Source organism: Nannospalax galili, unplaced genomic scaffold (genome assembly GCF_000622305.1).
Source record: "Nannospalax galili isolate Female #2095 unplaced genomic scaffold, S.galili_v1.0 scaffold380, whole genome shotgun sequence".
Taxonomy (NCBI): Eukaryota; Metazoa; Chordata; class Mammalia; order Rodentia; family Spalacidae; genus Nannospalax; species Nannospalax galili.
Window position 1 is genome coordinate 6667094 of NW_008348568.1, and position 12269 is coordinate 6679362.

A 12269-nucleotide genomic window follows, 5' to 3' on the forward strand; every position below is an offset into this window, starting at 1 on the left:
TAAAAGATTTTATATCAACATAAAATGTCATTATTGCCTGTTCTAAAATAGTCCAATATTATTAATCATTATCATGCTTTTAAAAAGATTTATTTATTTATTTACTTATTTATTTATAGACAGGGTCTCACTGGGTAGCCCTGATTGGCCTGGAACTCACTATGCAGAACAGGCTGGTTTTGAACTCACAGAAATACTTCTACCTCTCAGTTATCTTTATTATACAGCCCAGGCCCACCTATCTAGAGATACCACCACCCACAGTGGGCTGGACACTCTTACATCAATTAACAGCTAAGAAAATGCCTCACATCCATGACCATGGGACGATCATCTTTGCACTAGACTATGGTCTCTGCAAAGCAGGAACTGACCCTGTTACATTTGCTGCTGAATCCTAATTGTAAAGAACACAGCCTGACACCCAAAGTGGTAATTGATAAATAGTTATTGAGCAGTTAATACAGAGTTTCACAGGTGGCTAGTGTGTTATGAGGGTTGAGAGATTACTCTGAGGGGCTAGAGAAGGTTGGAGCCAGGATCAGCCACATGATTTGAGGGACTCATACTAGTATAAGTTTTAAACTTGAAGCTGCTAATTGAAAAACAATTGAGGATTTATAGATGGAGACAGCCAACCATGAATCCAAATACAAGGTCGGAGTGTGGAGGCCTGTGTGATTTCCCTGGTTGGAGTTGATCTTGGAAATCTGCATGAGTGGCATTTGAATTGGACTAGATCTGGGAGGGGAAGGGGGAGTTCCTAGAGAAAAGAGTAGACAGAATGGCAAAGTCAGGGCATGGATAAGTATGCCCAGAAAGTGATCCTTCTGATCAGAGCCCTGAGGAAGGGGGAGGCATTTTATTTTGCTATTAAAAACTAAAGTCTATGTCAGTAATGGATGGAGGAAAGGCTCATGGGGCCCTATCCCTTCCTGGTGAACCAATGGAATCCCTTCCTGGCTACCAATGGATGCTGGGGGAGGGGGAAAACATTGTTTTCAGTTAAGCAACCACTGCTGAGCCCACCATATTCCAATAGCTAGTTCCACACCCATACTACCATAGATGGCCCTTGTTAAGCTTAGTGGTTCACAAAATGAAACAAAAATATATGAATGTGGGAAAGGGACTTGTAGAGAGGAGGTGGGGGTGAATTGGGGTGGGAGAGAGATAAGGGAGGGTGTGGAATTGGACTTGGTGGGTTATAAGAAAGAAGAGGACAGGAAATTGGGTGGGGGGGATAGATCTAAGAGGTGTTGGAAGAGGAGTAATCAGAATTCATTACATACATGAATGAAATTGTCAACAAATTTAATTAAAAAAAAACTAATATATCATCAAAACAAGACAAAACAAAAGGCCTGTCTGGGTCTCATTCTTCTGATTTGATTTTGTCAGTGAGTTTTATGAGTAACACATGCACTTCATCTCTGGGGAAATCAGAGGTCGCTTTATTTCTATTAGGGCTGACTGAAGACAGCAACGCAGGATTAGGACTAATTGTCACAACTTTTCTTCTACTTCTCCGCTTTGCCAGTGAACGACAGCCACCAAGAAAGCCCTGCTCAAACAAAACCTGGCGTGTTGGGATGTCAGCAGCTGTGTTTGCTTCACATTTGCTGGATGAGGTCCTGATGCAGCACAATGCTTGTGTCTGGCCACACCAAGATTGGTATGGACAACTTGGGATGGGGTAGGGGCATGTAGAGGTTGGTCTGACAGGCTCACCCGGGGAGCTGGTCATAGAGGTGGCCTAATCATCATGGATGCCACCAAGCATAAAGGTTTCCCTCGAGAAGAACCTCTCCATAACACATTATAGTAAAGATGTCAAAAATACAAAGCAAAGAAACAGTACTAAGGGCTGTAGAAGAAAAATGACAACTCACAAAGACAAACATATCAGAATAACATCAGACCACTCAACAAACCAACCATTAAAAGTCAGGAAAGCATGAAATGACACATTTCAAGCTCTGAAATAAGTTCTGATCAAGATAGCTGTATCTTGCAAAGTTATCTCTTAAAACCAATGGAGAGTGCTAGCGGGATAGTGAGTAAAGACACTTGCTGGCAAGCCTGATGACCTCAGTTTGATCCCCAAGACCCACCTGGCGGAAGGAAGGAAAGACCCAACTCCCACAAGTTGCCCTCTGACCTTCACATGAGTGCCCACACACATATAGACATGTACACATATACACACACATGAAAATTAAAGAAACCAATGGAAAAAAAGATATTTCGAGCAAAACGGAAACTAGAGTAAGTCATAACCACCAAGCCAGTGACGCAGAAGATACTTAAAGGAATCTTATACCCAGAGGAGGAAGAGTAGTCTCAATCTTGGGAGCACAGGAAAGAATTTTATGAGAGGGATAGGTGAACAAGGGTGAGCTAGGAAAGAATTCACCATTGGTCAGTAAACCAGCAGACCTGTAATACAAATGAGAGAGAAAAGGAGAGCAAGTAACAATGCAATCCACCAGAAAAACGCCAACAAAATTACAGGAATTAGCACCCCCCTCTCAGTAACAACACTGTATATAAACAGTCTTAATTTTCCAATTAGAAGACAGAAATTAGACACTTGGATTAGAAAATAAGACTCAACTACCTGTTGTCTCCAAGAAAGACAGCTCATGGGCAAAGACACCGAGATTAAGAGTTAAAGAATGGACAGCAATATACAAGTAAATGGAAACCCGATAAGGAACATAACTACTCTACAGCTGATGAAGTAGATCATAGTGGGATAAAAGAAGACATCAGTGGCAGGAGAAACTGCTAAAACTACACAAATTCCTTGAGATTGAGCAATATTCTCTTGAATAACCAGTAGGACACGATGAAATTAAGGAGGAGATTAAAAAATTCCTGGAATCAAATAAAAAGGAAAGCAAAACTTATCAAGGCCTTTGAGATACAGAAAAGACTGTTCTAAGAGGAAAGTCTATAGCTATGAATGCTTACAGTGAAACATCGGAGAGATCTAAAATGAATAATTTAATGATGAACTTTAAGGTCTTAGAAAAACAAAGACAGGCCAAACATAAACATGGTATATAGGAAGAAATAATAAAGATCAGAATAGATGAATGGAAAAGAGGTTAAAGAACAATAAAAAGAGTCAGTGAAATAAGGTGTTGGTTCTTTGAAGAAATAAACAAGATTGGTAAACCCTTGGCCAAACTAATCAAAAGAAAGAAGAAAATCAATTCAATGGAAGGAGAGGAGAAAGAGGACATTATAATAGATATCAATGAAATCCAGAGATCGTTAGGGAATACTCTGAAAACCAATATTCCAAAAAGTTGGGCAGTCTAGAGGAGATGGATTAATTCCTAGATTTATATGACCTATCAAAATTAAATCACTAGGATATGAACAACTTAAATGTTTTATAATGAGCAACCAGACTGAAGCAGTAATGAGAATTCCAAGAAAGAAACATCCAGGGTCTGATGGATTCATTGTCTAATTCTACCAAACCTTTAAAGAGCAGCTAGCACAAATATCCCCCAAACAATTCCACAAAATACTCCCTATGATGGCAAAACCATCCTGACACCAAAACTAGATAAGAACACAACAAAGAAACAGAACTATAGACTAATTTCTCTGGTGAACATAGATGTAAAAACTCTTAGTAAAATATTTGTAAACGGAATTCGATGCCACATTAAACAATCATTCAGCATGATTAAGTTGCTTTCATTCTAGGGATGCAAGCTGGATTCAACATACTCAAACTGGTAAATGAAACACAGCATATAAATAAACTCAAGGACACAATCCATATGATCATCAGAATAGATGAAGAAAAGGCATTTGACAAATTTCAACATCCCTTCATGACAAAAGCCCTGAAGAAATTAGAATATACTTCTACATAAAAAGATTATATCCAACAAAGCTATAGCCAACATCATACTAAAATGGGGAAACCAGAAAACATTCCTTCTAAAATCAGAGATAAGACAAGAGTGTCCACTAACTGCACTCTTATTCAATATAATGCTTGAAGTCTTATAGGTCAATAAAGCAAGAGAAAGTAATAAAAGTGATACAAAGAGGGAAGGAAGTTGAATTATCCCCATTTACAGATGGTGTGGGCCTATACCTTAGGGATGCCACCAGGAAACTCTTAGATCTGAAAAATGCTTTCAGCAATGTAGCAGGGTAAAAAAAATTCAACATACAAAAATCAGTAGCTTTTCTATATAATAATAATAAACTATTTTTTTTGTTTATGAGAAAGGATCTCGTATAACCCAGGCTGATCTCAAACTTACTCTGTAGCTGAGGCTAGTCTCAAACTTCTGATCCTCCTGCCAAATGCTGGGATCTTAGGCGGAACTGCCATGTCTGGTGCACCAGTAACGAAGGAAAAAAGTTCACAATAGTTTCTAAAAATAAAAAGTATAAAAATAAAAGGAACAAACATAATGAAGGAAGTAAATGACTCTACAATGAAAAAGTTTAAGACATGGAAGAAAGAAATTAAAGGAGACATTAGAAGGTTGAAAACCTTCTGTACCCATGGATTGGAAGGCTCAATATGATAAAATAGCTATATTGCCCAGAGCAATGAACAAATTCAACACAATCCCCCATCAAAATTCTTTCAATAATATTCTTCACAGAAATAGGAAAAAAGTAGTAAAATTCACACGGAAGCACCAAAGACCTAAACAACCAAAGCAATCCTAGGTAGCGAAATCAATGCTAGAGATACTGCAATGCCTGCTTTCAGAATATACTGCAGAGATATAGTAACAAAAACAGCACGGCACTGCCACAACAGCAGACATGTAGAAAATGGAATAGATTAGAGGACCCAGTAATGAAACAACACAGCCCCAGCCTCTTGATTAGTGAATAAGGTCTCAAAAACACACTTTAGAGAAAAGAGAGTCTCTTAAAAAATAGAGTTGGGAAAACAGTGTAGCAAAAGAGAAATTAGATTCATATCTCTCACCTTGCACAAAAGCCAATTCAAAATGGACCAAAGAGTTGAAACCCTGAAACTGCCAGAGGAAAATACAGGTAAAACTCTTAAAGATATAGATATACACAGGAACTTTCTGAAAAGGATTGTAATAACACGGGGAAAAAAAAAATCCCAAGAATTGACAAATGGGATTACGTAAAATTAAAAACCTGCATAGAAAAGGAAACTATCAACAAAATGAAGAGACAGTCCACAGGTTGGGAGAAAAGTCATTGTGATCTATACATCAGACAGGAGATTAATGACTATAATATGTAAAGAACTGCAAAAATTAAATTCCAAGTAAATAACCCAGTCAGTAGATGGGCTAATGAATTATGTAAATGGTTCTCAACAGAAGAAATGCAAATGGCTAGTTAATACTTGAAGAAGTGTTTAATATCCTTATCCTTCAGGAAAACACAAATTAGAAATGGTTTGAGCTCAGTGTGGTAATGAACACCTTTAATCCCAGCGCTCTGGAGGCAGAGGCAGGCAGATCTCTCTGTGAGATCAAGGTCCGTCTGGTCTACATAGTGAGTTCCTGGCCAGCTAGGGCTACAGTGAGCCTGTCTCAATAACACACACCACACACACACACACACACACACACACACACCCCAAAATGAAAAGCCCCATAAAACAACAACAATGAGAGCAACAAATTCTGGTGAGGATGCAGGGAAACAGCAATCCTTACTTAAACTCATCAATACAGAGGTTCCTCAAAAACTAAAAGCAGACCTACCCCCCGACTCAGCTATTCCACTCCAGGGTATGCACTCGAAGGAGGCTAATACCACAGGCACACTTGCATATCTGTGTTTTTTGCTGACATGTTCTCAGCAACCAGGAAACAGAGCCAGTCTAGATTTTCATTGATGAATGAATAAAGAAAATGTGGTGAATAAACAGAGGAATTTTATTCAGACATGAAGAATGAACTTGTGTCATTTGCAGGAAAATGGATGGAGGTGGAGATACGTGTGCTGAAATAAGCCTCCTCAAAAGGACAAAATACCATGTTTTCTCTCATAGGCAGTACATAGATGTAAAAATAGCACACACACACACATGCACACACGCACACACACGCACATACACACAAATACCCACACATGCACACACATGCACACACATGTACACACATGCACACACAGACATGAAAGTAGAAAGAAGACCACGTGAGGAGAGAAAAGATTCTAAAGGGAAGAGGGAGGAGAGAGGAAGAGGGAGGAGGGAAAGGGAGGGAGGGAGGAGGGAGGAGAGAGCATGAGAAGAGTAATGGGGAGGAATAAAGAAAATACTTTCCTCTCGTGAAAAATTCAGATTTAATTATATAAATGGATTTATATATGCAACATGAAAACAGAATGGGGACCGTTTTAGGGGAGAAGGGGAACCAGCAGGGGCAGGAGGGACAGGGAAGGGTAGTTTGGGAATAAATATAAGCAAAGCACAATGAAATTTTTATATGAAAATGTCTTTAAAAAGCTATTGTTTTGTACTCCAACTTAAAAAAAAAAGAAAAAGAAAAAAAGACAAAACTTTGACAAAACCAAAGTGGGTTGTAGAGGTATTTCGCAGATTCTATAAATTTACTGACATTCACAGAATTGTGTCCTTAAGATAGTTGAATTTCATGGTGTATAAATTATACCTGGAATAAAGATGTGGAAACAGAAGGCGAACGGCCACCTAGTGCTCTCACATTCCAGCTGACAGGCTAGAAGCTGTGGGGCGTTGGGCGAGGTGCTGAGCTCCTCTGAGTCAAAGTTCCCTCCCTGTAATGTAGAAGCTGGCGTCCCTCAGGCAGTAGAGGTCGTCCGAGGATGAGACCTTTCCAGGCTTGCACTTGCTATGCCTTTTGTTGCTGAAATCAGGGTGTGCCCTGCTCTGAGTTCCTTCATGGTATATAAAACAGTACTTGTTTTTCAGACGGCCTTGCCTAAAGAGACTCCATTTTACAAGCAGATTTTGACTCCATTTTGAGGATGGGGGATGAATGTGGACAGGTGAATGCACCTGGCCGGCAGTTACCCAGGCAACAGACTGGTAAGTAACATATTCCTGGGAGTAAAAATTTATTAGTGAATTAAGACTGTTTTAGTACATAGGTGTACTAAAATCAGATCAGGTCAATCAGTCCCAAGAACTTATTGAACTGGAGAAAGGATTTAACTCCTTCACCTGGACCCTACAAAGAGGTGGCCATTTAGCACTGGGATAGGGATGGCCCCACCCACCTGTCTCTGTGACCACTGGCTGTGTATATCGAGGACCAACAGGTGGAGCATTCCCAGCATTCCCAGAAGCTGGGCTTCAGCTTGGTTGGGTACCCCGCCGTCGACGTGACCTCCTAAGTGCCCTCTGTCCATCCTCCTGTTCGTCCATCTGGACCTGCCATCTGTCTTTTCTTCATCTGGTCCCAGTCCTGCCCTTTCACCTCTGCAGCCGCGCTCAGCTCTACAACTTTGCTTTCAAGCCTATTGTTACTGGGTTCTTAGTCTCATTAATAATTGAATTTAAAAATGTACTCATAAAGAAGCTTGAGGACTTCAGAGTTAGAGGAAAACAGTAGGACAGGAAAATTGGAAACCTCAGCAGCTGCTGCGAAGAGGGAGATGGAGGCGAGGAAGAGGAAGTAGAAAGTCACGCCTTTCGAGTTAAGGTCAGAGAAAGCCCCTGCTTACAGCAATGAAGGGCGGCAAGCAGCTGTACAGCAGAGCCAGAGGGGGCCTTTAGAGAAAGATCGAGAAAACCCAGAATGTCGGGAAAACGTGCTTATGCTTTGGGCCAGTATCTGAAAGAGGCGAAGAGAAGAGAAAGGAAAAACATGCTTAGTGTGGGCCACCGAAAGAACCCCTTTCCAGGCTCTGCATCCCAGGACTGATGACTGAACCTGGTTAGAAATAGAAAGGGGGGGGGGGGTTAGGGGAGATGGCTTAGCGGCTAATAAACTCACTGACTGCTCTTGCAGAGGACCCAGAGTCGAGTCCCAGGCCCCATAGGACGGGCTAACAACCGCTGGTAACTCCAGTTCCAGGGGATCTGACATCATCTTCTGGCCTCTGTGGGGTTTGAACGACATGGATACACTTAAATACATGCAGGCAATACACTGATACACATAAAATAAAAATAAAACATAAATTAAATAAATAAATTGCAACAGTTAAGAAAAAAGAAAGCACTCTGAAAACAGCAGTTGGTTAACATGCTGAAAGGAAAAGCCCCCAAAGTGTTGGGCCACAAGGTGGGCAGCCCTTCATAGAACAGTTGCACAGTAGTCTCTCTTGTTTGTATGTGAGGGCTTTTCTCATGCAAGCTCCCTGTGTTAGATGATGTCCTGGTGAAGAAGGACTTCCGTTCTTCCTCTCCAAACCGGTTTCTTTCATATACTAATATTTAAAATTTTATTATTTTTATATGTATGAGTATTTTGCCTGCACATATGTAAGTGCCCCTGTGTTGTGTAATGCCCATGGAGGCCAGAAGAGGGCATTGGATCCCTGGAACTGGGGTTACAGGTGGTTGTTAGCCTCCATGTGGGTGCTGGGAATTGACCTGGGTCCTCTGTAAGAGCAGCCAGTGGTCTTAACCACTGAGCCATCTCTCTAGCCCCTCATGTTAACCTTGATGGTCAGTCTCCAGTCTCTATTCTCCTGCCATACTGACCCACAGAGCCTGATTCCCAGAAATAGTTTCTTCCCTACAGGGCCTCAGATATCCAAGGCTGGCCTTGAGCTCCTTACATAAGTAAGGATGGCTTAGAACTTGTGATTCTCCAACCTCTACTTCCTGCTGTGATTACAGGAGTGTGCCACCGTGCTGGGCTGGGTTTTTGTGGTGGTGGGGAGAAAGCCAGGGCTTCATACATACCAGACAAGCACTCTACCAACCCTACGTCCCCTCCTGCTAAATACTGCTTGAGGTACAAAATCCAGTGGTTCTTTGCCCTTCTCTTAGCCCAAGCCCACCCCCTTGGGGGTGAGGGCAGGCACAACAATGAAGATATCAGACACTAGAGGGTGGGAACTGCAGGTTTTTTAAAACAATTGAGTTGAAAAGAAAAAAAATTTCAAAATTAAATCCAGCAATTAAGTTCTAATTGCACGATTACTTCATTTCGTGGCTTGGCGCCAGGGTTGGGAGACAGGCTCCCACAAATGGCATTTTCTGTACAACTAGAGAGGAGGGAGGAAGAGACAGCTTAGGAGGTCTTACATGGGTGTAAGAAACATTAAATATAGGTCTTTTCTGTCAAACACTGTAACACTTTTGTTTATGACCAGGAATTCAAATCTTTAAATCCTTCCCACCACCTTGTAAAACCTTTATTTATACAAAAGCCCCACTGCAGTCCTGGAACCCCATGGCCTGGGGTGGCTGAGCTCTTTCCCCTGTTGACCAACCCTTCCCCTTTCTCCTTCATTTCCTTTCAAAACTAGCCAACCTCAAAAGATTGTGAAGTCAGAACCCAGCCATTGAGGAAGACACAGTCCTCTTGCATTAAGATAAAAACCTATCAAACTTGGATGTGCTCGCTTGATCCTAATGATAGATCTGCACTCTTTTGAAAAGGTGCAAGCTGCATATCTGAGTTGCTTTCGGTTTGTCTGAGTGGTGTGTGTGTGTGTGTGTGTGTGTGTGTGTGTGTGTGTGTGTGTGTGTGTATAATTGGCTCAGATTCTATTTCTAACATGGATACCAAGAAACAAAGGCACTTTTAAGATTAAGGCATCTGGCCGAGGACTCGATGCCAGTGTTGTGACTGGCAGGGCTGCAGTTGGGCCTCCTGGAGCTTGAGGGCCTTTCAGAAATAAAATAAATGAATATGCTGAGCTGAGGATTTGCTTGAAGCAATTGGCTCTGGTCTGTCTTCTACTGAGACTTGTTCTCTGCTGACCTGGGGTGGGAACCCTCTTGGTTTATACTTGGGGTAGGAGACCATCTGCAGTGCTGAGGTGTCTTGGGGTCTTAAAGTTGGTGCTGCTTAGGGAAAGGAGTGCAGCATCATACAGGCCAAGGTATCCCAGAACCTTCCAGAAAGTGGGGAGGGTGGGAAATAGTCATTACAGGTACTGAGTAGGTCCCTATCTGTATGATCAGATGTGGGAGGAAACTGCTGCTCTGATTATAGATCCCACAGCAAGTGCAGAGAGATGCTTCTCTGCCTCCATTCATTCTTCATTGATCATTCATTCATTCATTCATTCATTCACTCATTCATTCATTATTTCACGCATTCATTTGCTCACAGATTTGCCTCATTTGCTAATTCTTTAGCTAATGCTGTTAGAGTAGCAGTAAAGGCCCGTTAAGGGAAAACTCCTTCTGGTTAAAAGCAGAGACTCTTCAGCCTGGGTGGAGACCTAACATTCCATTTGGGCTTGGTCAGTCACCTGGTCATGGGACCATCCATAGGAAGCCTGGCTCACAGTAAGCCATGCCAAAGAGAATAATTATTCCTTTAATGAGATGCTGTGCTTTTCCATGCCAGAATTCCCACCTCCTTGCATAGTCCCTATCAGTGGAGCAACCGTGAGGTTCCACGGGGTCCGTCAAGTTTCTGAGTTCTGAGTTGCACTCAGAAAGGCACAACGTTTCCTTTTTCATATCCCTTCCTCTCAGATGCTGGCCAGAATCTGAGTAAACCTTTTCTGATACTTAGGGCTTCCTTACTCTTCCTCTGAAGCCCCTGCCTCCTACCATGTGGATGCCTGCTGCCATGTGGCAGACCTCTGTGCCATCACTCAAACTGCGTGCTTTTTCCCCCTTCTCTCTTTCATTCTCCTCTGGGTAGCTGCTAAAAATTACAGCTTGCCTACTCTGGGATTTTTTTTCCTTTAAATTTGTAAAATTGTCCTTGAGCTTCTGTTTGAGTCCATTCTTAAGTTCTTTTGTTAATGGGACTAAGAACCCCCAAAAGGGACCCTGATTTCTCCTATTAGTACTTATAGGGTGACTAGTTTGCATCGGGCACTCTGCTTGGCTTTATGGGGAAAGGGAAGAAGACTTACGATGGATCATGCTTTCAAGGGATAGGTGACGCTTGCAAGATGATTACTACTTTTGAGCATCTACTGTGTGCTGAGTACTGCAAGGGGTTATTGTTAAACCTTTAATGCCCCTCTCAGGGAACCACTGTCAGAGGAGGAATCTGGTACTTGGGAAGGGTCTAGTGTCTCCCTTCCCTAGCCATTGTAGTAAGTGATTCTGGGACAGCTAGATGTGGAATTGACTGCGCTTGGATATTAAAGCCTAGCAACTTTTCATGACTTCCACATAGGAAATAATGTGCTCCAAGAGGACACGGTTGTACCAGGAAGCAGGGAAACATGAACACAAATATGATTGGTCCCTCTGTTTCTTCTCAAGCAAAATGCAGAAAATGAAGAAGATGCTTGCTGATGTCATCACTGGGGATGATGGCAGGCTTGGTCCCTCTGGCAGGAACCCTGGCACCTTCCTGAGCTGAGCAGCTGGCCCAGTCTTAGGGTGCCCTGGCTCACAACAGCTGAGCCCTGCCACATCACGCAGCATGCCAGCTCACACTCCAGTGGGCTTCCAGATAACGCATTGCTCATTCTCCCTGCAGCCAACACAATAGCTCTAGAATTCCAGCTATAAAAAATTCAAATGCAGGCGTAAGAACCCTCTGAACTATTCCTGAGAACCTTCCAGACCAGGGTCACAGATAGGAAGCAGAGGGACGATAAGGACCTCCATCTCTCCTTTGACCATCTGGCCTCCCCTGGCTTTTCCAGCATCATCTGCTGCTGCGGCTTCTCCAGCTGCAGCTGATGATCAGCCCCATGAATCCTGTCCCGACTCACTCTGGTCCTCTTCAGTGCTCTCTGTGCTTCTCTTCCTGACAAGCTTTCTTTGAGCTCCTGCTCAAGAGTCACCTTCCCTTGAAAGGGTTCTGCCTATATACCCTTCTCAAATTCAGTGTCCTACCTCTTTCCCCATGATCCATCCCAGAACAGGGGTTAAGATAATGGCAGTTCTGCTCCTCTTTATGTCAGCTTGGACCAGTAACTTCACTTCTCTGATCGTCAGAATCCACATCTGTATACTTGATATTGTTAGAGATTAAAATCTGGGGTTGAAAATGTCTTTGCAAGGCAGCTTTCACTTTCATAAAAGGGCTCATTGCCTCATTCGGTAGTAAGTACACAGAGCAGAAAATTTGATGGTTGCCTTCTTTATTTTTTTAGTCTTTTTGAGACAGGGTTTCCCTGTAACCCCAGCTGGCCTGGAACTCACT